This window comes from Thalassophryne amazonica, chromosome 7 (genome assembly GCF_902500255.1).
Source record: "Thalassophryne amazonica chromosome 7, fThaAma1.1, whole genome shotgun sequence".
Classification (NCBI taxonomy): domain Eukaryota; kingdom Metazoa; phylum Chordata; class Actinopteri; order Batrachoidiformes; family Batrachoididae; genus Thalassophryne; species Thalassophryne amazonica.
This window is the reverse complement of record NC_047109.1, coordinates 117,381,807-117,404,242: the sequence shown is the minus strand read 5'-3', so window position 1 is coordinate 117,404,242 and position 22,436 is coordinate 117,381,807. Positions and strand designations below refer to the sequence as shown.

Sequence of the window (22,436 nt, the reverse complement as noted above, 5' to 3'; positions counted from 1 at the left end):
AGACAAAAGAGGGAAAAAAGACCATCCTGATTGTTACCAGCGCAAAGTTCAAAAGCCAGCATCTGTGATGGTATTGGGGGTGTTAGTGCCCATGGCATGGACAACTTACACATCTGTGATGGCACCATCAATGCTGAAAGGTACATCCAGGTTTTGGAGCAACACATGCTGCCATCCAAGCAACGTCTTTTTCAGGGACGTCCCTGCTTATTTCAGCAAGACAATGCCAAGCCACATTCTGCACGTGTTACAACAGCGTGGCTTCATAGTAAAATAGTGCGGGTACTAGACTGGCCTGCCTGCAGTCCAGACCTGTCACCCATTGAAAATGTGTGGCGCATTATGAAGCTCAAAATACGACAAAGGAGACCCCGGACTGTTGAACAACTGAAGTCGTACATCAAGCAAGAATGGGAAAGAATTCCACCTACAAAGCTTCAACAATTAACGTCCTCAGTTCCCAAACGCTTATTGAGTGTTGTTAGAAGGAAAGGTGATGTAACACAGTGGTAAACATACCACTGTCCCAGCTTTTTTGAAACGTGTTGCAGGCATCCATTTCAAAATGAGCAAATATTTGCACAAAAACAAAGTTTTTATTTACATTTTACACAACATCCCAACTTCATTGGAATTGGGGTTGTATAATGGTTGAGAAAACATAATGTTGGCTGTTTCAAGCTCCAAATGTATGTTTTTACCAATTCAGTGCCGTTTATTTTTAGCAGGATATTTATTGTTTACAGCTATAACAGAATTTTTACCTCAGTTTCGATGCATTTTTTGGTGGCTGCATTATGACTGCCATCGATGCAAATTCCATAACAGTTTTGTCACATCTGTAGACCACCATTTCCTGATGATCTTGATGTTTTTGTTCTAAAACTGGTTGTCGAGTTGTCAGTACCAACAATGGTGCTGAACACAGCGGTATTTATGAATTTCAGTCTAAGCATTGCTTGGTGCTGGTTCTCGATCTTCCACTAAACTCACTAATTATTGTACGTCACGTCAGTAGACCAAACAGTACCTTAGTGCTCAGAGTCTCCTAACCTATTACCATTGATTACTAATATCAGTAAACATCTTTTACACCTGCTATATCACGATATCACTCCACCTCATGCTTTATTTATCCTGTTTTCACTTTTCTACTTCTTCTCTACATTTTCAAATGAAAATCCAATGTTGTGGATCAAATGATTTACAACAAAGTTCTAAAGGATCAATTCAGTGTCAAGGTGACAAAAGGTTTTCTGTATGCTATTTACACCTTACTTCAACATTGATGCATACTTATTCTTCATCATGCCTCCACATAAACCACTCTTGTTCTGTTGTGTGCGATGTGACATCCGTAGACCAGTATATTTTACAAATGCGTTCAACATTTTACCACGTTTTTATGAAAAAATGAAATTCCATTATGTTTTCGCTGCTTTTGTCAGTTAACTGATTGTCTTGGCTACAAAATCAAAGTATTTAGGCTAACTCACAGTTAATTTTGAGGGGAAGGTGGCCACCATTTTGGCATCCTAAGCAAATTTCAGCCCTTATGAATGCTGAGTAGCGTCTAACCTTGAGTGAGGTCTAACCTTACCAACCCCCAGAGCAAGCACACGGGCAACAGTGGTAACGAAAAATGCCCTCTGAGGAAGAAACCTCAAGAAGAAACCTCTAGATGTACTTCAAACAGAGAGAGAGAGGGAAAAAAAACAAAACAAAAAAACAATCAGGCATGAGAAAGACAAGAAATACAGTATAATTTCTCAGCATTAAGGAACAAGAAAAACAGAAGAAATACTAAGGTGATCGCCGGCCACTAGCCCTAAGCTTCACTAAAAGACCCAGAATTTAGATAAAGTTGAGGCCGTGGCACGCTCTGTTTACTAATAAAATGAATTTAAAAGAGTAAAAAGGATAGAAACATACTATACCAGTATGCTAGCCATACGAAAGGGAAAACGCTGATCTGAGATTTTCTAAAAGCAGACTGCAGTGGCTCCAAAGGATTATTCTCAGTAAGGTGGTCCAAATCACAACAAAGCTGCCTCAAGGCACTTCACACAATTAAGGTCTCACCTTACTAGTGCAAGCACACAGGCGACAGTGGTAAGGAAAAACTCCCTCATGATTTGAGGAAGAAACCTCAAGCAGACCACAATTTAGAAGAGTACTGTGCTGCTACTCTTCTAACTACAAAGAGTAGCAGCAAGTAGGTGAAGGTCTTCTCTGCAGCTTCAACCTCAAATTGGTGGAGTTTTTGAAGACAATTTCCTCACATTTTGAAGTGCAGAGATGTTTTTTTTCTTCTGTCTAGACTTCAGGTTTTGGTATATTTACACTGAGAAAGAAGGCCCTTTATCTATATACATAAACGGGTATGTCTGTCTGTCTGTGATAAACTCCCAAACTATAAAATGTAGCCCTAAAACTATATATATTCCGAATCCTCATGACAAACAAACATGAGCAAACTGGTACCATTTTTTTTTTTTTTTTAAGTTGAACTGAAAATTACCCCCACAGTAGCCATTTATGTAAGACCAGTGTTTTACCATGTGCGATAAACTCCCAAACTATAATATGTAGCCCTAAAAACTATATCATGAATCATGACATGGGGAACAAACTGGTACTGTTTTTTTAGAAGCTGAACTGAAAATTACCCCCAAAATAGTCGGCTGTGGGTATGCCCAGGCAGATTCAAATTTCCAGCCCTGTATATGTGTTGGCCATCTCTGTTTATTTAATCCCTTCCTTCAGCTACATGTTCTCAACTTTCAAGCACCTGACTGTCCTGTACAACCCAGTTTGCCTTCCTGTCCGAATACATTCATTTTATGTTCGTAAAATTGCAATGTAAAAACAGTGAAATACACCACTACCTCAATTTTGATTAATTGATTTTTACATTTACTGTGTAATTTTGTTATAAATTTGACTGCAAAACAAAGTCTGCATGAGGGACTTCAAATGTGTTTGTCTTTTAACCAAGTACTTCCACTGAGTTTGGGGAGTCCACCTCTTATAGTTCTGCTGGACAAACTTTAGCCCATTAAATATTATATTTATAAGACATCAGCATTAAACAAATGTTGAGCAATTGTTTTGATTAAAATGATTGGCATTTGGCTTATGTCTAAAACAGGTTAACCCAGGCAGCGCTGGGTACCCCAGCTAGTAACTCCATAATGCAAAAGCTTTTTTGGGGGGGGGGGGGGGGGGCTAATCATCCCATAAAGCCCCGGCTTTTAAAGGTGATTTTTTTCATCCCATTATGCTGAGATCCTGCTGAGAACCCTGCTGCATGTTACAGAGTCCACGCCAAAGTTTTGGAAAAGCCTAGGAACACAAAACATGATACAAGCCAAACATGTGGCACACTAGCTGTTGGGTATGATTTTGTACAAATGTGAAGTATGAAGAAAATCCAAGATGTTCAGGTTGAGGGGAAAAAAATGTCCTAAAATCTGTTGCTTAGACATGGAATCACCCTGACAGATGATAAACAGCCAGACATACTGTTGGACAAACTGCACCCACACATGTTAAGGCCACAATGAAGCCTTTAATTAAACCCACAGTCGCCCACTGCATATGGAATTACTGACTGTACAACTAACTGTGAGGTACACTGTGGACACATTTCAGTTTCTCATTTCTGGACCATCTTTCTTAATAACAGAGTTAAGACAACCCGTCTCCTTTCTTTCCACTGTCACTGATGGTGCGTTCACTGTCACTGGTTTTCTCCACATCACGTTTACTTTAAGTGGCTTTCTGACATGCCAAGGAACACAAAAAGTCCACACATTAGTTTTGTTACTATAATTTCCCAAGGCTACAACTAGTTCGAGTTGAGAATTGTAACTAGGGCTCAAACGATTAGTCAAGTAACTCAAATAATTCAATTACAAAACATGCTCAAGGCAAATTTTGTGCCTCGAAGCTCCGTTTAAAGTTGTAGTACATATGCCAGGCCTGTGTGTGGCACTGTAACATCCCCAGAAAAAAAAAATAAAGAAAAAGACAAGCGCATGCATGCACATAAGCTGTGTAAGCGCTACAGCTTTCCAACACAACATGCAGAATAATATAAAGACGGTCCACGCTGATCATCTGAAATAGACTGACTGTGTATTAAAAGCAAAGCAGTGTGTTTGTCTGTTTAAAAAAACACAACACTGTTTCGCCCACTGGCTGCTCTCTGCTCTACATGGGGAGTGACTATTCGCCCGGCGGCCGGCTGCTGTTTCTCTCTGCCCGGTGTGAGGGGCCCAGCGCTCCCCTCACACTGGGCAAGTCACAGCTCCCTCCTCGGACACACTGACAAAGTCTCTGGAAGAAGTCCACTCTTTCTTCTGTGTTTTGCTCAGACTCGCACTGAGTGTTTCGCTTTTTAATTTAAAAATAAATAATTACCCAGGAAAACAGAAAGGGATACACTCAATTTGACAATCTGTGTGATGGCACAGTGACATTGTGCCACTGTTTAGGAAAAGCCCTGGACTGTTGATGTTGTTCGAAAACGCAAAAGTACTTTTTATCCGATTACTCAATTAATCGCCAGAATAATTGATAGAATACTCGATTACTAAAATAATTGATAGCTGCAAACCTAATTGTAACCAATGTTAAGTAAACCTTTGAAAATTGGAGCTGCCTCCACTGAGTCAGGAGATCAGTGATGATATTAAACCTGACTACAAACTCTCACTTCTGTCTGACTCAGTCTCTTCAGTGACACGTCATTGACTCTGTCAGCCCCACCTACAGGTGATGAGCTCATCTGAACGGTTGCCTTAGTCATCAAAACAACACTTCTGAGAAGCAGCACAGCGGAGGAGACCTGAATCAAGAACGCTGGAGCAAAGTACAGCATACACAATGATGACATCAGCACAGAGCCAATCTGAGCATGACGGCCGCGATGACAACAACTTCGTCCTGCAACCTGCAATGACTCACTGTAGTGTATCATGAAGACAACAGACAGCCGTTATATCACTCAGGACTGGATGTAAAAGTGGGATGCACAATGAATAAACGCTGGAAGTCCATGAATGTCTCACACACACACCTACGTTAACGGTTATGCCTCTTAAACTAACTACCAGACAAGCTTGAACCAGAGAACAGGGGTGCTGCTTCCTCACATTGTGTGTGCACTAGGCATATCAATCTCATCACTGACTAGGGCTATCACGATTAGGAATTTCTGGAGACGATTAATTGTCAGGCAAATAATTGCGATTGACGATTATATTGTCTATTTTTTTCTCTTTTTTTCCCTTTTTTATATTCTACTATCATAGTATGATTACACAACTCTGGAAGAACGTTTGGTTTTTGTGAATGGAGAAACTGGGAATAGTGCAACATTTTTATTTTTATCTTCATTTTACATATAGTCCCAAGTTTTTCTGATTTGTGGTTGTTTCTGTTGAATTTCTGAAATTACAGAACTGCTATAAAGAACAGTGTGAACATTTTATTGTGTTTTAAAACTGTGGAGCAAACACCAAACTCTTATAAAGAAGGAAAAACACCTGGACATGTTCAGGAAAACTGATATAAACTTAACAGAACAATGCAGGCTGATTACACTCCCCATATATATTTTTTGTATAAATAAATCAGAATACAATAAGAGGTAACTCACTTTGAAATAATTAAAACATATAGCTACAGCTTAATAACTTTGAAAAATAACAAATCAGCAGCTTGCATTTTTATTCCGACTCCATTTCATTTTAGTGTGATGAAGTCATCCTTTTTTCCCCTCAGTCACGTTTTGTGCTTGAACACTACATTAAGCTCAAGATTGAACAAATGCACACCTTTGGAAAATAAACAGCTGTTAAAGTTCAGCTTTTTGTGATCTGTGCCTCTGCACAGCTTCTCCACAGCAGGGTTTTGTTTTTTTTTTAAACCTGTGTGTGTGTAATTTTTGCTCAGTTCATTTATATATTCTCATTTTTAAGGATGTTTTAAGGATATCTGACCATTTATTTCATCTCGTGATCTCATCAATTCGGTATACGATGCGCACATGGTGTGAACAGGTCGGTGCCATCAGAACCACACGTGTAGACAAAGTACAGAAAGTAAAGGCAGCCCCAAGGTTTGTTTTTTTTTTTTTTTTTTAACATGTTCACTCGGGTTAAAATCCTCTCTCTGCTCCGCGCTCACTGTCTTAAGTGCACTGATGGTTCACAGCAGAACGTAACGTCTCGTGCCTCCGTTCAGAAATCTCACTCCCTCGCAGTCTGTAGCAAGTTGACTCCGCGCACACGCGCACACACACAGCTCCTTTGGTAAACTACCCATTTTAAACGGCTTTGAATAAGACGGCCACTGTTTTAATCGGCCGTCTCATTCAAAATTTGAACGTCCAAATGACGGCAGGACGGCTGCCTAAAACTATGAATTGAGAGGAAAAACAAAGACTTGAATAAAATAAATGACTCGTCAACTACTAAATTAGTTGTTAATGATTTCAATCGTCAACGTAGTCGTGACTAGTCGAGGCAGCCCTACTTAAAATTGAAATGCACCCACAGCGGTGCTGTGGTACGTGGCTTTGGAACCAGAACCTCCTCACGCGCCGTGTTATTATCCAAGCCTCGCTAACCATCCGACCAAGACGAGAGGGAAACAGAGTGAATGAGGCAGAGAGGCTGTGTGTGGCTGCTGCTCCACGATGACGTCAGATTCTGAGTCGTTTTATGCAACTTTGTGGATAAAATAAGTAATTCACGGTAATCGCGATTATGAAAAATATTTGCGAATATGAAAAATAATCGCGATTGGCGAATATTGTAATAATTGTGACTGCCCTATCACTGACAACAATTCAATACGCACCTCGATACACTACCAACAATTCACCCCTGTTCCCGATGTGATGCGATTTGATGGATCAATGATGATCAATTCCTCACACTGTCTGTGATCAAACTCCAAGTTATACACACATGCAGAGTTTATAGTCTTTTCTGCATTCTGCTACAAGCAGGTGCTTTTAATTTTAATTTTACACACCCACAAACATAGATGGTGGCAGAAAACATCAAAGCGCCACAGTTTTCAGCCATGGCAACAGCAACATGGCATTTAACTAAATTGAAGGAACCAATTAAACTACAAAAACACAATAATTCAATAAAAGTAATAACACTGTTAACCTGACATGAACCACAATATCAATATTTAAAACCCGAAAACTCCCATGGTGCATTGTAGCACAACATCCACTGTTCACTGCTGTTAGCAATATCGCTAATTTCTCCAAAAATATTAGTCCTATCAATTTTCCATTTTCACAGCGTTCATCCATGACCCAAAATACAAAAGTATACCAAACGGCAAATGTCAGTCCTCCCCAGTTTCTCAGTAATCAAAGCCATACACACGCCATGAGGCACGTGAAGGTCTCTCAGACCATGAGAAACAAAACTCTCTGGTCTGATGAGACAAAGATTGAACTATTTGGTGTGAATGTCAGACATCATGTTTGGAGGAATTAATTAATTATTTATCAGACACCATCCCTACAGTGAAGCATGGTGGTGGCAGCATCATGCTGCTGGAAAAACAATTTTTGGTTTAATAATTTTTGGCTTAAAACGTTCAAAATTCTTTATTTTCATCGCACGGAACCAATATACCTGACCGCCGCCTTTTTGTTTTCTTATTTACATCACGTCTTGTCTCACACCTCGCAAGAAAGCATCTTTGGTTTTTCCCGCCACTCTCCACGCAGTGGACAATCGGACAACATGATATCACAGACAATGGAACACCGGCGCCGCGCCATCAGTGTTATGACAGCGCCGTCACACTCTGCCCTGCTCTCAGGTAGTTTTCTAAAATCCAGCCAGGCTGTTTGTGCTGAACTACCTGCTCGCCCCTCCACTGCCGGCAGTCTGCAGCTCAGAGAGCACAGTGGAAAAAAAAAAAAAACTCCGTGAAAGTCTTCAGATAAAAAGAGCTCCTTCTGCTTACATAGCTCCAGAAATGTATTTATAGGCTTTATTTTACAGTTGAAAGCCTTCATGTTTCCAAAGTTTGCTCAAATACAGTGTGAGAGTTCAGAGACTCTCATTCCCAAACCAAGATAAAAAGAGAGCAAGAGAGGAGGGAAAAAGTGTGAACAGCAGACGCTACACGCTGTAAAAAGCAGCAAAGCAATTTTAATAAAGGATCATCTTCACCACACAGCCTCAGTGAAACAATAAAGTGTGAAAAACTGATTCAGAAATGTTTTCATCCATGATGTCATCATTAAAAGAGCAAATTCACGCCTTTACTTCTTCCAGAATTTTTTTTTTTTCATTTGCTTTTTATTATTGGTTTTTATGCACTAATGACACCAGATTAAATTACTTGTATATGAGAACTTACTTGGTAATAAATTTGATTCTGATTTGACAATCAAGTCAGTCCAGATTTAGCTCTTGTTCAAACAAGACAATTAGGGGTTATATATTTTTTTAAATAAAGTATGCAATTCCACTCAAAAATATTGGGGGAAAAAAAAAAAAAAAAAAAAAAAAAAAAAGCTAAACTGTCAACATGACAACATGACCTTTAATCCCCTATTGCTCCCGGTGTGTAGTGAGCGCCTTGTATGGCAGCACCCTGACATCGGGGTAAATGTGAGGCATAATTGTAAAGCGCTTTGAGCATCTGATGCAGATGGAAAAGCGCTATATAAATGCAGTCCATTTTACTGTCAACATGACAGAAAAACTGCCTGGACTCTTACTGGACTAAATATACAGTGTGTCATTTTAAATGAAGAGAGCAAATGTTATGTCCATCAAATATTAATGTGTTTTTAAACTTTTCTTAACAGACAGAAAAATACAAAAAAAACTTTTGATATTTTGTCTATTATTCTTGCTTTCAAAGCATCTAAAACCACTGAAATTTGCCACCCACACAGGAGAGAAGCAATTTATGAAAAAGTGTAATTTCAGTACTTCCACAGTAGCATGCCCCCGGACACCCCTAGGTGACACGCCATTGGCGCGTGTATCAAGTGCCTTTGGCACGCTTCACGCGGCTCACACCTGTGGTGCGAGCTTGTCTAGACAACCAGCTTTTCCTATAAAACAAGTAAACTGCCACTGTTACTTGTCCTACGAACAAGTACACTAAAAAGCTTAATGTCAATGCCTGTAGAGACATCCTGGATAAAAACCTGCTCCAGAGCGCTCGACCTCAGACTGGGGCGACGGTTCATCTTTCAGCAGGACAATGACCCGAAGCACACAGCCAAGATATCAAAGGAGTGTCTTCAGGACAACTCTGTGAATGTCCTTGAGTGGCCCAGTCAGAGCCCAGAGCTGAATCCGACTGAACATCTCTGGAGAGATCTGAAAATGTCTGTGCACTGACGCTCCCCTTCCAACCTGATGGAGCTTGAGAGGTGCTGCAAAGAGGAATGGACCAAAATGCCCAAAGATAGGTGCACCAAGCTTGTGGCATCATATTCAAGAAGACCTGAGGCTGGAATTGCTGCCAAAGGTGCATCAACAAAGTATTGAGCGAAGGGTGTGAATACTTATGGACATGTGATTTCTTGGGTTTTATTTTTAATAAATTTTCCAAACACACACACACACACACACACACACAAAACCTTTTCATGTTGTCATTATGGGGTGTTGTGAGTAGAAATTTGAAAGGAAAAAAACAAACAAAAAAAATTTACTCCATTTTGGAATAAGGCTGAAACATAATAAAATGTGGAAAAGTGAAGCACTGGGAATACTTTCTGGATGCACCGTAAATAGTTATAGTTATTATCATTACTATTATAATTAAACTTTAGAGAGAAAGAGACTAAGCCAACCAGCAGTTTAGAAATTAACAAGAGTCAATTTGAATTAACCGCTAAAGTTTTTAACTTTTTGTTGAACAGGATTCTTTAAATTTCTGAAATAAAGTGCTTTGTGAGAATGTCTTGTTTTCTTCAAATATTGTATATAATATAATTGTAAATATGTACATACCTATGACATGAACAGGGACACCCCCCAGGGGCTGTGACAAGTTACCTCATCAGTCTTATTTTGAGGCAGGAAAACAAATTAGTGTCACTAATACTACTACAGGAACCCTTCTTTTTACACAAAACACATGACTGTCAATCTGATCATGCACATTACTAAACGTAACATTATTTTTCCTCTACTACACTTTATTCCCCTTCTGAACATTTTTTTAAAGTGTAAGAATATGGCATCTGCAGCATTCCAACGTCAAGATGATAAAAGCCACCTTCATGTTCTGATGTTACAAAACGTGTGATTTTTTTGAAAATATGAACCATTTAATTTGAGCTAACATTCTTTACCACACCTTTGCCTTTGGAACACGTAAAATGCTGGAGTTCAAGACATCTAAATGAATCTGTCAAAACAAAAGAGGAGTCACCTTTTGATTTGATTCTCGGGTCACAACTTGACATCACTTCCTGAAATGCTGTGATTTTCAGCTGAAGTGAATTTGACAAGCCTTTTTATTCTGCCCCACCTGACTACAGCATCCAGCTAAACGCCTGTGGGAACAAACAGAGAACATCACCGCACAGCTGGAAGTTCGGCTGTGACATTCTGAGAGGTCACAGAGTGCCGACAATCAACGCGCAGTCAGGGAAGACTGGAAAACACACACACAGTAGTGTATGCAAATTTTAATTTAGTATTTTTCCATATAAAACTAACATTTTACCATTAAATAACCACTTTAAATCAAAATGCCACCATTCATTCATAGAGGAAAAAAAAAAATATATAAAAGACTGATTTTAAGGACAAGGTAGGACTGTGGCATCTGTGCATTCCTCTCACCCCTTGAGCAAAACAATTTTCCCAAAAATATTTAAAATGACTTAACAAATGTTGCATCTGTCAAATCAGTAACACTATCCCATATACCCAATGGTGGATAACAACTCAGGTTTCTACACCCACACAACTCAGTAACGGCACTGTGCCGCTTTACTGAGTGGCGCCATCTTGGGATGTTTTGGTTCGAATCTGACTCCACGCAAACCCATTTTTACAGGGAAATTTCACATACACAACTTCAGCTCTTTATGTTATCCTCTTTGTCCTGTTTACATCCAGACGCCACAGACCATGGCAAAATGCAAGGGTTACACGAAGCCCAATGATCAGAGGACAATCTCTGCATTTTTTGTTTCTTCTTTGGTGGTGACCACAGATGTCAGGGTGACATTTAACACCATATCTGATAAATCCGAGCCATCACTTTTGAATGACAGCTCAGAAGTTTCATTATCGGATGTAGCAGCTTTCGTGTCACTTTGTTGGCCAATGGGATGTTTCTGCTTTTGCTAAAATGTACGTCACATGCTGAGAAAGGGTGAGAAATGCCAAGTAAGACATGTTCCAGAAATGCACCTGCTGACTTGCTGAGCAGAAGGGATAATTAGCAATAAAATACATCAGCGACCACTAATTATTAGAGCATGTGCGCAGATAGACTTACAATCATGAATACTTTGATGATGCGTTGAACAAGGTGTTAACCCTCTGGGGTCGACCCCGTTGTATACGCCGGCTGGGACCAAGCTTTACTAAATTCTAAATAACTTTTTAATGATATGAGATAGAAATGTACTTTTTTCTGCTGAAAAGTTAACTCCGGACTTTCGATCCACCGTCGGCCATCTTTGTACTCCTCATAGAAGCTGTGTGATAACGTGCATGAATGTGAGTGTCCAATTGGAACTGGCTCACCGTCACATTGTTTTCCAAAATCCAATCGTAGAGCAGATTTACCTCACGTGATGAACCAAAGATTGTTTTCAGGAGTGATATCTTACTAGTTGGCCCGTTTGAATAGGCCCTTAACTCCTCCAATGCGCCCTGTGCCATTACGCACAGCGAAAGTGAAAGCAGACGGAGAACCTCGCATGACAATCTCACGTGCTCAAACAAAGAGTGTGTAACTATCAGGACTGCTCCACTAGTTTGCATTTGAATTTTACAGGATTACTCTGTGGCTCTCTCCCTCTGGCGTAAAGCATTGTTTACCATATCAACGGGGTGAGGGAGAGGGGCCACTCCTCAGACTGTAGGAGCCAAAGTGTGAAATGAAAGCTGCTTACAAAGTCAGACAGAAGACCCCAAAAACACAGTAGAAATAGAATTTGTGATGTGACCTTTGTGTATTAGCAGACAGAAATTGCTTTGAGTTGAAGACAAACAAAACGCATATTGTATATATTGTTCAAACTGTGCATTTGTGTTTATCGTTTGAACTTTTTTGTTGTACAGTCTTTCACACAAGACCTCAAATTACCTTTATAAAGTGTCAAAACAGTTGTTTATTATAGTTTGCTGTGTGTTTTGAATAAATGTGTGGAAAATTATTTTCCGCTTTACTTTTTCCTTTATTTCAGATTGTAAACCTTTATTACACTTATAAAACACAACAAAAGCATATATATTATGAAAGAACAGGTTGTCCTGAAAAAAAAGACAAAACTTGATTGTGTGATGCAGGGAGAGCTGTTAACAGCAATAATAAAACATTTATGCCAGGTGAGTGAACTGTCCAAAAAATGCCCTCAGACCCCAGAGGGTTAAATAACGTGACAGGTCCTTTGATTTGTCCAGTCTCACTGCCTGGCATGGTATCCGAGGTAGAAGTGGAAGTGTCACGGAGATGAGGGCAGAACTGAGACATAAGATGGCATCTACTGCCACGCTGATTTTGCAGTTTTGTGTACCTCACTTTGCATACCGGTTTATACTGCCTGGATTGTGCGACTCCTCTTGTTTTAACTGTCTTCATTTGAAGGATTTCCTGTCTAAAATGCACCGTGCATCAAACACGTTCCCTGGTACTCTTAAGCCACGCCCCAACATCTTCCTTGAAATGTGGTCACATTACGTTGAGCTAGTTGAAGGAGGGTCTGTTCTGAGCATACCGGTGTCACCGACAGAACGGCCCCTTCTAAAAATCAGTCCGCCCTGCGTTCACATGCATTACTTCAGAGCGTCAGCAGTGATTCACTGATTATCACCTCGTTTCTGCTTCAAACTGCACTCCAGTCATCATGCATCTCAGCAAGATATCTGAAGCTTTTGTACAACAATCATTTACACATACATTCAGCATTATTTCATAATAAAATATGGCGGTCTGACCAGAGTGCACAGCAGCATGGCAGGCGTCTGTCATGCTGCTGCCCCTACGTCATTTCAGTGTGTCAGTAGCAAATTGAGGCGGTTATTGCCTCATTTCTGCTTAAAACGGCCTCGTTTCTGTTTAAAACTGACTTTACAATGATTTAAGAGGTTTTACTTTGTCATCTGATGGTTAATAGTCACATTATTCCCTTTGATCACTTTGCGTGTAGAGAGTCAGACTCAGACATACTGCTGTGGTCCCAAATGACAAGTGCAGTGAAGGCAGGGTGGACCAATTTTTAGAGGGGACCGGTCAGTCTGCAACATCAGCAAGAAATAAGAGATCTGTCGGTTCTGCTGTCTCAATTTGTGCAGTATTACAAGAGGCTTTCACTGAATAAAAAATGTTGCAATACAGACAAACTACAACAGACCAAAACAGTTTTTTTCTCCCAAAACAAGACGCCCTCCACTCTTTATGAATTACACTGACCTTGAGATGCAGTGCAGCCAGCTGCATGACTGCAGCTCAGGGTCTATGGAGTTACATTTTTTTTTCCATTTATACCTGAAAGGAAATGCTTTTGAGAAAAACTACAGATTTTTTTTTTATTTCTATTTATCTCCAGAGATCAAGGATCCAGTGACCAATTTCATATTTATACTTTAAGACTCCATAAAATGTTGTAAACCTGTAAAGCCTACTTTTAGTACACAGAAAAGTCACAAGAGGTACTGATAAGAGAATCGATAAGGAATCGGATCGATAATGGCATTGATAATGATAAAACCCATCCCCATTTCACACACGTAGATATCAACTGTGAGTACGCAAATTATCTCTGCGTGCATGCACACTCAGAGAAAACTGCTCCTATTTTGATAGTCGACTAATCCTGGCAGCTCTAGTGGGGGAGAGGGGCATATAATTCCTCAGATGTCACTGACAATCATTTCATCAATAATCAATTAAGAGTGAAGAGACAACATGGAAACTAAAGAATCTGGGTAGCAGGTATTACAGGAAGGCTAAGTTTTGGGTTGTTTTTTTATTTATTTGTCAAATTAAATGGCAATGCTAAGCATAAAATGTTGAGAATAAGTAGTTATTCCTGTTTCAAACAATGAACATATTTAATGAAGCACAGCACTAAGAATCCAGACAACAGTAAATGACTGGGTGACAGATGCTAATGTTTTTTTCAATTATTCAAGCCACATGTCAGATCTGACGCTGAACACGAGTGAACAGGTGCACCGACTTATTGCAAAGTGAATCCGTGTCAGGGTTTGTTTATCATAACCGACACCATGTTAGATATGAAACGCTGCATTAATCTCAGCCTCCACGCTGACAGAATCAATATCTAACCGCAACCTGCATCAGTATCCAGCTGTCACAGTCCAATAATCCTGGGTGGAACTATTTGCTCCTTCAACCTTCCCACCATGTCGCAGGGTAAAGTACCATCATGTCCAAATAAATCCAACACACTTATTAGTCTGGAGAAGAAAAAAAAGTGGTGAAAACAAGTGTGACTAAATACTTTGGAGTGACTCATGTTCAACAGGACCAGCTGCTGACAAATGATGCTTGCAGTTGACCGTGTGCCGCACACAGCTCTCAGGTGTGAACAGAACACTCAACTCTGATTCCAAGACCCCCTTTGGGGGAGGGGCTTGGGCAAGGTCCTTAATCCCCAAGTTGGTCACGGTGTGTAGTGAGCGTCTTGCATGGCAGCACTCTAATATCGGTGTGTGAATGGGTGAATGTGAGGCATCATTGTAAAGCTGGAAAAGCGCTATATAAATGCAGTCCATTTACCATTTGAGTCACAATTTGCTAATGTGATACATATACTTGATAGGAGGTGTGAATTTTCAAACCTGGGGAAGAACATTGTGTTGAAGTTTTTTTTTTTTTAGATGTAAATATAACCAACGTGGTTCATTTTTGGGAAGTCAAGCACAGGAGAAACTAACTGAAAAGTTTGGAGGGCAGAGTGGGCTATAATATGACATACGTGAATAAAATGAATCAAACCACTGCATGCTGACCCCACTCACATCTGATTTACTATCAATGTTTTCCAGGGATATTCAGCTTATGAAGAAACTCAAAGATGATGAATGCACCTCAATTGGGATTTCTGAATCATGCATTTCATTTTTGACTGTTAGATTTACAGCGTACGTGAAAAAACATCCATCAAAATATGATGTATGTGAACAGAATTCCATCAAATTTGACATACGTGAAAGCATGGAGACAAATTTTTCTGATCTAACAAATGTGTCTGCCAACTGAAAATGTAGAATGGACACATTTAAAATATTTGCTGGTTATGCACTTGATAATACAGGTTGTGTTCACGCATGTTAAATCTTGATGGAATTTGGAGTGAGCATTAAAACTTGTTCTGGTTTAGGCATATTGAGGACAGGATTGGACTGCAAGATTGATAATCAGACCACTCTGCTAAATTTGGAACCACTTGGATTTTGAGCATTTTTTGACAGAAATTAAACATATGTGAACACCAAAAGAAAAGACCTTATAAAAAGCAAACCAATGCCAATAGACCATTCATTTGTCAATTAATAGATTTGTATGATCCATATCTGTAAACAGAAACTGTATCCAGTTAACCAATCCAACAAAACGACTCAATTTTGAAGCTTGAGAATTGATGTCCAGGTATGTCACAAAATAAACATGTCTAAGTACCCTTTTTTTTCCCAAATGTTTTGTAAAAAAAAAAAAGATTTGCTATGAAAGATTCTGAGCCAAGACTGTTTCTACAGATATGCAATATAAAACCAAAGAGATAAATGGAATGCATTTATATAGCGCTTTTCCATCTGCATCAGACACTCAAAGCACTTTACAATAATGCCTCACATTCACCACGATGTGCAAGTGCTGCCATACAAGGCAGCTCACTACACACCGGGAGCAACTTGGGGATTGGATAGGACCTGGCTCTTAGCTCAAGGCCCTTAGTGATTTTCCAGTCAGGCAGGGATTTGAACAGATGATGTTCTGATCTCCTCCCCCAAGATAGAGATGGACTAAAAGAAACATTTTTCTTGCATCTTATTTATTTGGGGACCATTTACAGAACATAGCACAAAATAACACATCAGCAAATTGTGACTCATGTACAGAGCGGGCCACGGCCTCTCTGAAGTCTGGGTCTGTTAGTGAAGCTTAGGGCTAGTGGCTGCTGATCACCTTAGTATTTCTTCTGTTTTTTTTGTTGCTTAATGCTGACAAATTATACTGTATTTGTTGTCTTTCTGCTGCCTGATTCTGTTTTTTCTCTGTTTGAGGTGCGCCTGCATCCAGAAGTGGGGCTGGGTGTCTTCTACAAGCCTCCCATCCTGCACACCAGCATGGACTCCCAAAATTTCCTGTATACGAGGTCTATTAGATAAGAAACCGACACTTTTTTTTAACTATATGAATTTGAATGACGTGCGATTACACCAATAATGCTTGAACCCTCGTGCGCATGCGTGAGTTTTTTTCCACGTGTGTCGGTGACGTCATTTCCCTGTGGGCAGGCCTTGAGTGAGATGTGGTCCAGCCCTCACGGCTGAATTCCTTTGTTTCACACGCTGCTCGAGACGGCGCGCGTTGCTTTATCAAAATTTTTTCTGGACCTGTGAGGAATATCCGAGTGGACACTATTCAAGAAATTAAGCTGGTTTTCGGTGAAAAGTTTAATGGCTGATGAGAGATTACGGGGTGTTTCTGTCGCTGTAAGGACTTCTCACAGAGCGGGACGTCGTGCAGTGCTTCCAGGCGCCGTCGTCGGCCTGTTTCGAGCTGAAAACATCCTAATTTAAGGCTTAATTCACCCAGGACGTCGTGAGAGAACAGAGAAGATTCAGAAGAGGCCGGCATGAGGAATTTATGCGGACATTCCACTGTTTAAGGACATCTTTTAATGAAAGACGTGCGTGCAAATTCGCTGAGTCGTTTCTGTGACGACTCGGCGAATCTGTGTGCGCTGCGACAGGAAAAACACCTCCGTGTTGAAAACCATTTGTAAAATTCAGGCGGCTTTTGATGGCTTTCAACAAGTGAGTAACTGAGAAATTGTTTAACAGCTTGGGCATGTTCCAACTTGCCCGTTAAGGTTTCCAACGGAGGTGTTTTTCCTGTCGCGACCCCCGCGGTCGGGTCCGGCCCGACATGCGACTCTGCCCGCACGTTCTTTCATTATAAAATGTCCGTTAACAATGGAATGTCCGAATAAACTCATGCTGACTTCTTCTGAAAGTTCTCTGACGACTTACTGGGTCAACAGAGCCTGAAATGTGGAAGTTTTCAACTTGAAACGGCGAGACGCTGCCGCCTCGAAGCGCAGATCGTCAGGCACCGTGGGCTGTCCTTACGGCGACACTACCAGACCAAAATCTCTCATCAGCCGTTAACATTTTTACCTAAAACCAGCTGAATTTATCGAATGGTGTCCACTCAGTTGTGCCTTACAGTTTTGAAAAAATTTTGATCAAACAAAGCAGCAGTCTGAGCAATTCCTAAACAATGAAAAAAAAAAAAAAAAAAAAAACGACGAGAGGGTGGGCCACTTCTCACTCAAAGACTGCCCACAGGCGAATGACGTAACCGACAGGCGCGAAAAAACTCTCGCATGCCCACGAGGGTTCAAGCATGTCTGATGTAATTACACATGATTCAAATCCATATGGTTTTTGAAAAAAATAATAAGGTCGGATACTTTTCTAATAGACCTCGTATTTGTATTGTCAACTGTGTCAGTAGCATGGCCCAAGCTTAGGGTCACCCCTTTGAGTCTAGTCTGCTTAGGTCTGATAACACCAAAATCTCACACGATTGACAATTAAAATTGAGAAAGCAAGTTCTCGCGGCTTCGCCACAGCAGATCCATTATTGTGGTTAGTGCGCTTGGTTTCAGTGCAGAAGGTTCCTGGTTCAAACCCCACCCCCGTGACATTTCTCTATGTAATGTGGAGTTAAGTCAGGAAGGGCATCCGGTGTAAGACGTGCCAAATCAACATGCAGATCCACCTTGGATCTACTGTAGCAACCCTGAGTGAAGACAAGGGAGCACCCAATGGGACGAGCTATGTTGATCTGGCACAAGTTTTACACTGTTCCAGACTCAACATAACTGAGGCAAGACAGTCTCAGTGCAAACTCGGATATTCGTGGATCACGTACTCAGCATTTATGTAGCATTTGATGAAAACTGCCAACCTGGAATTTCCGACTTCCATTGAGGAAAAATACAGAGAGACTCTAATATAGCAGTGATAGTCTGTATCTGGATATATTTATTGTCCAACACAAACAAAACTCTCAAAATTTCATCTGGATTTCATCGCAACATGACCTCTAGTGGTCTATAATTATTAGCTGTGTCCATCAACTTTCTATTTGCATTTTACAACTTTTTTGGTAGTTTCACAACGGAAGGTCTACCACATTTCTTCATCTTCTTCATATGCAGCATAGCAGACAAACAGTGTAATTTCCTACAATGTCATTCCAGGATAATAAATCCCCTTCCTCACCTCACAGCCATCTATGATGTCACCACAGAAAGTAAAGCCCGGTAGATAAATCGGCAAACTGATGTGAGCTACTAGTTAAATCGGTAATGATGTTCCATGTTTGTACTGAAGTGCTGTCGCCATATTCAGTCCGCCTTTACTGCCACAATTTCATGGTTGGGATGTTCGGCGAACAGCAACGCTGCCTGCGATGATTTTAAATGTGTATTGAGGCTTTTCAGGTTTCAAATCCTGCAAAACCTCGGAGAGTTCGCCGCGCTGTGAGATCTCAGTAACACTGAGAACTGCATTGAGACGCTCTGATCACGCTGCACTTTAACTGCTGCACACGGACAACACCATTAACATCGCAACATAAAACTATTTTTGTATTGTGCCTAAAACTCTCGTGAATATATTCTCTGGGTTTATAGATGTTGTTATTGTGTTTGTTTTATGTAAACATGCGAGAATCACAGTCTGTCTCTCCGTTATTTTCAATGGGAGCTGCTGTGAGCTACAATCGCTTCCTGTTCATGTTGTTCTGGGGGAAAGTGAAGTTTGCTCTTTAACGTCTTGATTACTGTTTACAACACCGTTTGTCCTCTTTGTTCCAGACTAATATATATGTCTGAAATTCGGTTTGCGTTTACTCAATTCCACGAAGATTAAACATAGCAGACACGGATTATTTATTATATTTGTTTTAGCAAATTTTCAGGGTATCATGCAGCAGTCTGTTATTAACATGACAAAAAGCATTAAAAAAAATACATTTTTGTAGTATTATATTCATTTACAATTGTCATGTGAATTTTCTACATGGTTTTGACTGCAGTGACTCTCTGGCGTGCAAGGGATTATGGGATACATGAAAATCCTGAATAGAGTGATGTTTTATGAGATGTCATCATTTGGGAAAACAACAAAAAAAAAATTTTAAATTGGCTAAATATTGTAGGTGGTCTAGTATAGTGTTCAAAGAGTCAGAAAACCACAGCAACTTCAACCAACGTGAAAGACAAGAGGTTTAATCAAATTCAAAAACACTGAGCAAAAATGAAATGCAATGACAAATTTAAAAAGTTAGGGTGAAGTGTCTGTCACACTATGACTGTTTGAGGAAACATATGAGTAACATCTACAAAATTTGAAATATCTGTGACGGTTTTTGTTCTGTACAAATCGTTTTCTCAACTGTTAAATGCAGCACTAGTCAAGGCTGTTGGGTAGTTCTGTGCGTGCTCAAAACTTGGAAATCAGGCACAAAACTTTCCTGGTGGTTCCACATTTGTTTACCATTTTGTCGTGTACTTGTGTTGTCACTTGTTTGTGATAACACCTTTTAAATCAGTATCTCAGGGAGCAGTGAATGCTGACAAATGCTGTGAATTTCTGCAGCCACTGAGTAACTATTGCTTTGTCAGGTTGCTGCTGCAGAAGAGAAGGAAAACAAGAGGAAGAAAGTTTCTGTGTAGGCTCTCAGTTGTCCAGGTGGTTTCCATAGTAGAGAAGCTTGAATCTTCGACTGGACTGGGTTGCTTGATGCAAGGACGTTTCATTTCAAATCGCAGAAGCTTCCTCAGCTAAAATTCTTGCTCTGGAAGTCAGAAGAGCAAGAATTTTAGCTGAGGAAGCTTCTGCGATTTGAAGCGAAACGTCCTTGCGTCAAGCAACCCAATCCAGTCGAAGATTCAAGCTTCTCTACAAGAGGAAGAAAGGAACAAGGTACACTGTTTGGGTCAAAGGGTGAGTGCGAACCAAAAAGAACTTTAGCAACAGGTGTTACAACTGTTCAACAAAGATTCACGTTCAAAATTTATTTGCGACAACAAATACTTCTTACGACCCTAAAAAACCGTTTCACAACCTGTTACAAACCTTAACAAAACCCAAAATTCACCACATTCTTCAGCATCCGCTGCTCTGTGAGATACACCTCAGGGTTGTGTACGATCAGTCAAGTCACGTAGTTTGCGCCATACTTGGTGCACTAAGGGCAACTCAGAGCTTGAATTTGTTACTGCATCACAGCAGCAACTTTAAAACGAAACAAAACACAAACAACATGTTTTAAGACACTGGATTTCCGGCCGTCAGCACATGTATCCCTAAACATGGAGGTGCAATGACCAAAATGTTGGTAGTACTGATGTCAATCAAATGCACCGTTAAGACAAATATCGATATCAGCGGTTCCAAACCCAAAGAGATCAGGTGAGGACAAGACCAAGAACCGGGGTCCACTGAGGTCACGTGTCCCTGATGTTGACAGCCGTGGGATCTTCACTCAAGTTGCACTTTTAATCGAGGTTCCAGCTCCGGTCGTACTGCGACAAACGGCTGGAAGCGGTGATCGTCGGTCTGCAGCCCGGCGGCTCCGGGGGGCGGAGCGACGGCTCGCCTCCATCAAAGTGCACAAACAACGTCGGACCACAAAAGTTGCGCTGACAGCTCACTGCCGCCGAACGTCAGCGGATAAAACCGGTCTGCTGCTGACTTTTTACGGCCGTTTCCACCGACACACACAGCAACAAAACACCAGCCAGAGAAGAAGCCCTCTCTGCCCGAACGCCTCCCTCTCTCTCGCCGTCGACGTAACAACATGTCGGCGGAGGACGGCCATGTTTTGCTGGTTGTGTCGACGCGGGGAGGAGGAAAAGTAGAGCCGCTGTCCGCCTTCTCCCAGCGCCGTGAGAGTCAAACTTTAACTGACGAGCAGGAGAAAAACGTCCAATTAACAACTCCGCGGAAAACCGGAGACAGGTGGAAGCGGTAAAGTTCACCGAGCAAGTTAGTACATGACGGCGGCGCGAGCGCGTCCGCGAGCCGCGCGGGGAAAAAAGGAGGGCAAAAAAAAAAAGAGAAGACGAATGAAAACAAACCACCGTGTGCAGATTTTAACTTTTCAGGAGGAAAAGAGAGACGATAAAGAGTGAGGAGTTGACGGGTTTCTTACCTGCTCACCGTTCAGACGCGATGCTCAGGTGCGGCGGTGAAACTGTAATCCCGCAGAGTCCTCCCCCCAAAAAACGGCAAAAACCAGACAAATGTGACGCCTTCGACACTGACGACGGCCTGATATCCGAGCAGACAACAGGCGACAGGGAAGGAAAAAAAATTGGCGATATAAAGGAGGATCTACGCCAAAAGCCACATGATCGTCGACGTCACAGTACGTATTTGCATGCCGTACCGGAGCGACCGTGTCCGTCCACTGCGGGCCCATAGCCGCCAAAAGTTCACAAACACCGCCGGGAAAGTGAGAGAAGTGTCCGGACAGACGGTTGAGGTTCTGCAGGGAGCTCCATGGAGCCCGAGTGCGGCTGTAAAAATGAACGAACAGCCGTCAAATCCGCTCCGCGGTCCGGTCTCCGCCAGCTCTCATTGAATATTACAGCAGGGGGAGGAGAAGGAGGCGGTCCTTCATCGAAAGCCGCTCCTCCTCTCGCCCGCCCCTCTTCCCGTGTGTGTGTGTGTGTGTGTGTGTGTGTGTGTGTGTGTGTGTGTGTGTGTGTGTGTGTGTGTGTGTGTGTGTGTGTGTGTGTGTGTGTGTGTGTGTGTGTGTGTGTGTGTGTGTGTGTGTGTGTGTGTGTGTGTGTGTGTGAGAGAACTTGACTGCAGTGCTGGAGGCAGCAGGCAGGGGCGGACCTACGAGTCCTTAAACTTTCTATGCAGCCCGCCCCAGGAATTAAAATTAAAAGGCAGACGGTG

General features: G+C 41.3%; 1 protein-coding gene across 4 annotated transcripts in view; it reads right to left on the bottom strand.

The window, feature by feature from the left end:
* zhx2a (zinc fingers and homeoboxes 2a) overlaps positions 1-22,100 on the bottom strand; it is a 138,854-nt gene extending 116,754 nt beyond the window's left edge. For 3 of the 4 annotated variants that reach the window (XR_004561967.1, XM_034175402.1, XM_034175404.1), the window contains exon 1: positions 21,682-22,100. The gene's annotated coding sequence lies outside the window, so the exon portion shown is untranslated. The remainder of the gene's footprint in view (positions 1-21,681) is intronic. The other variant, XM_034175403.1, reaches the window with a different exon arrangement.
* Positions 22,101-22,436: the final 336 nt, after the last annotated feature.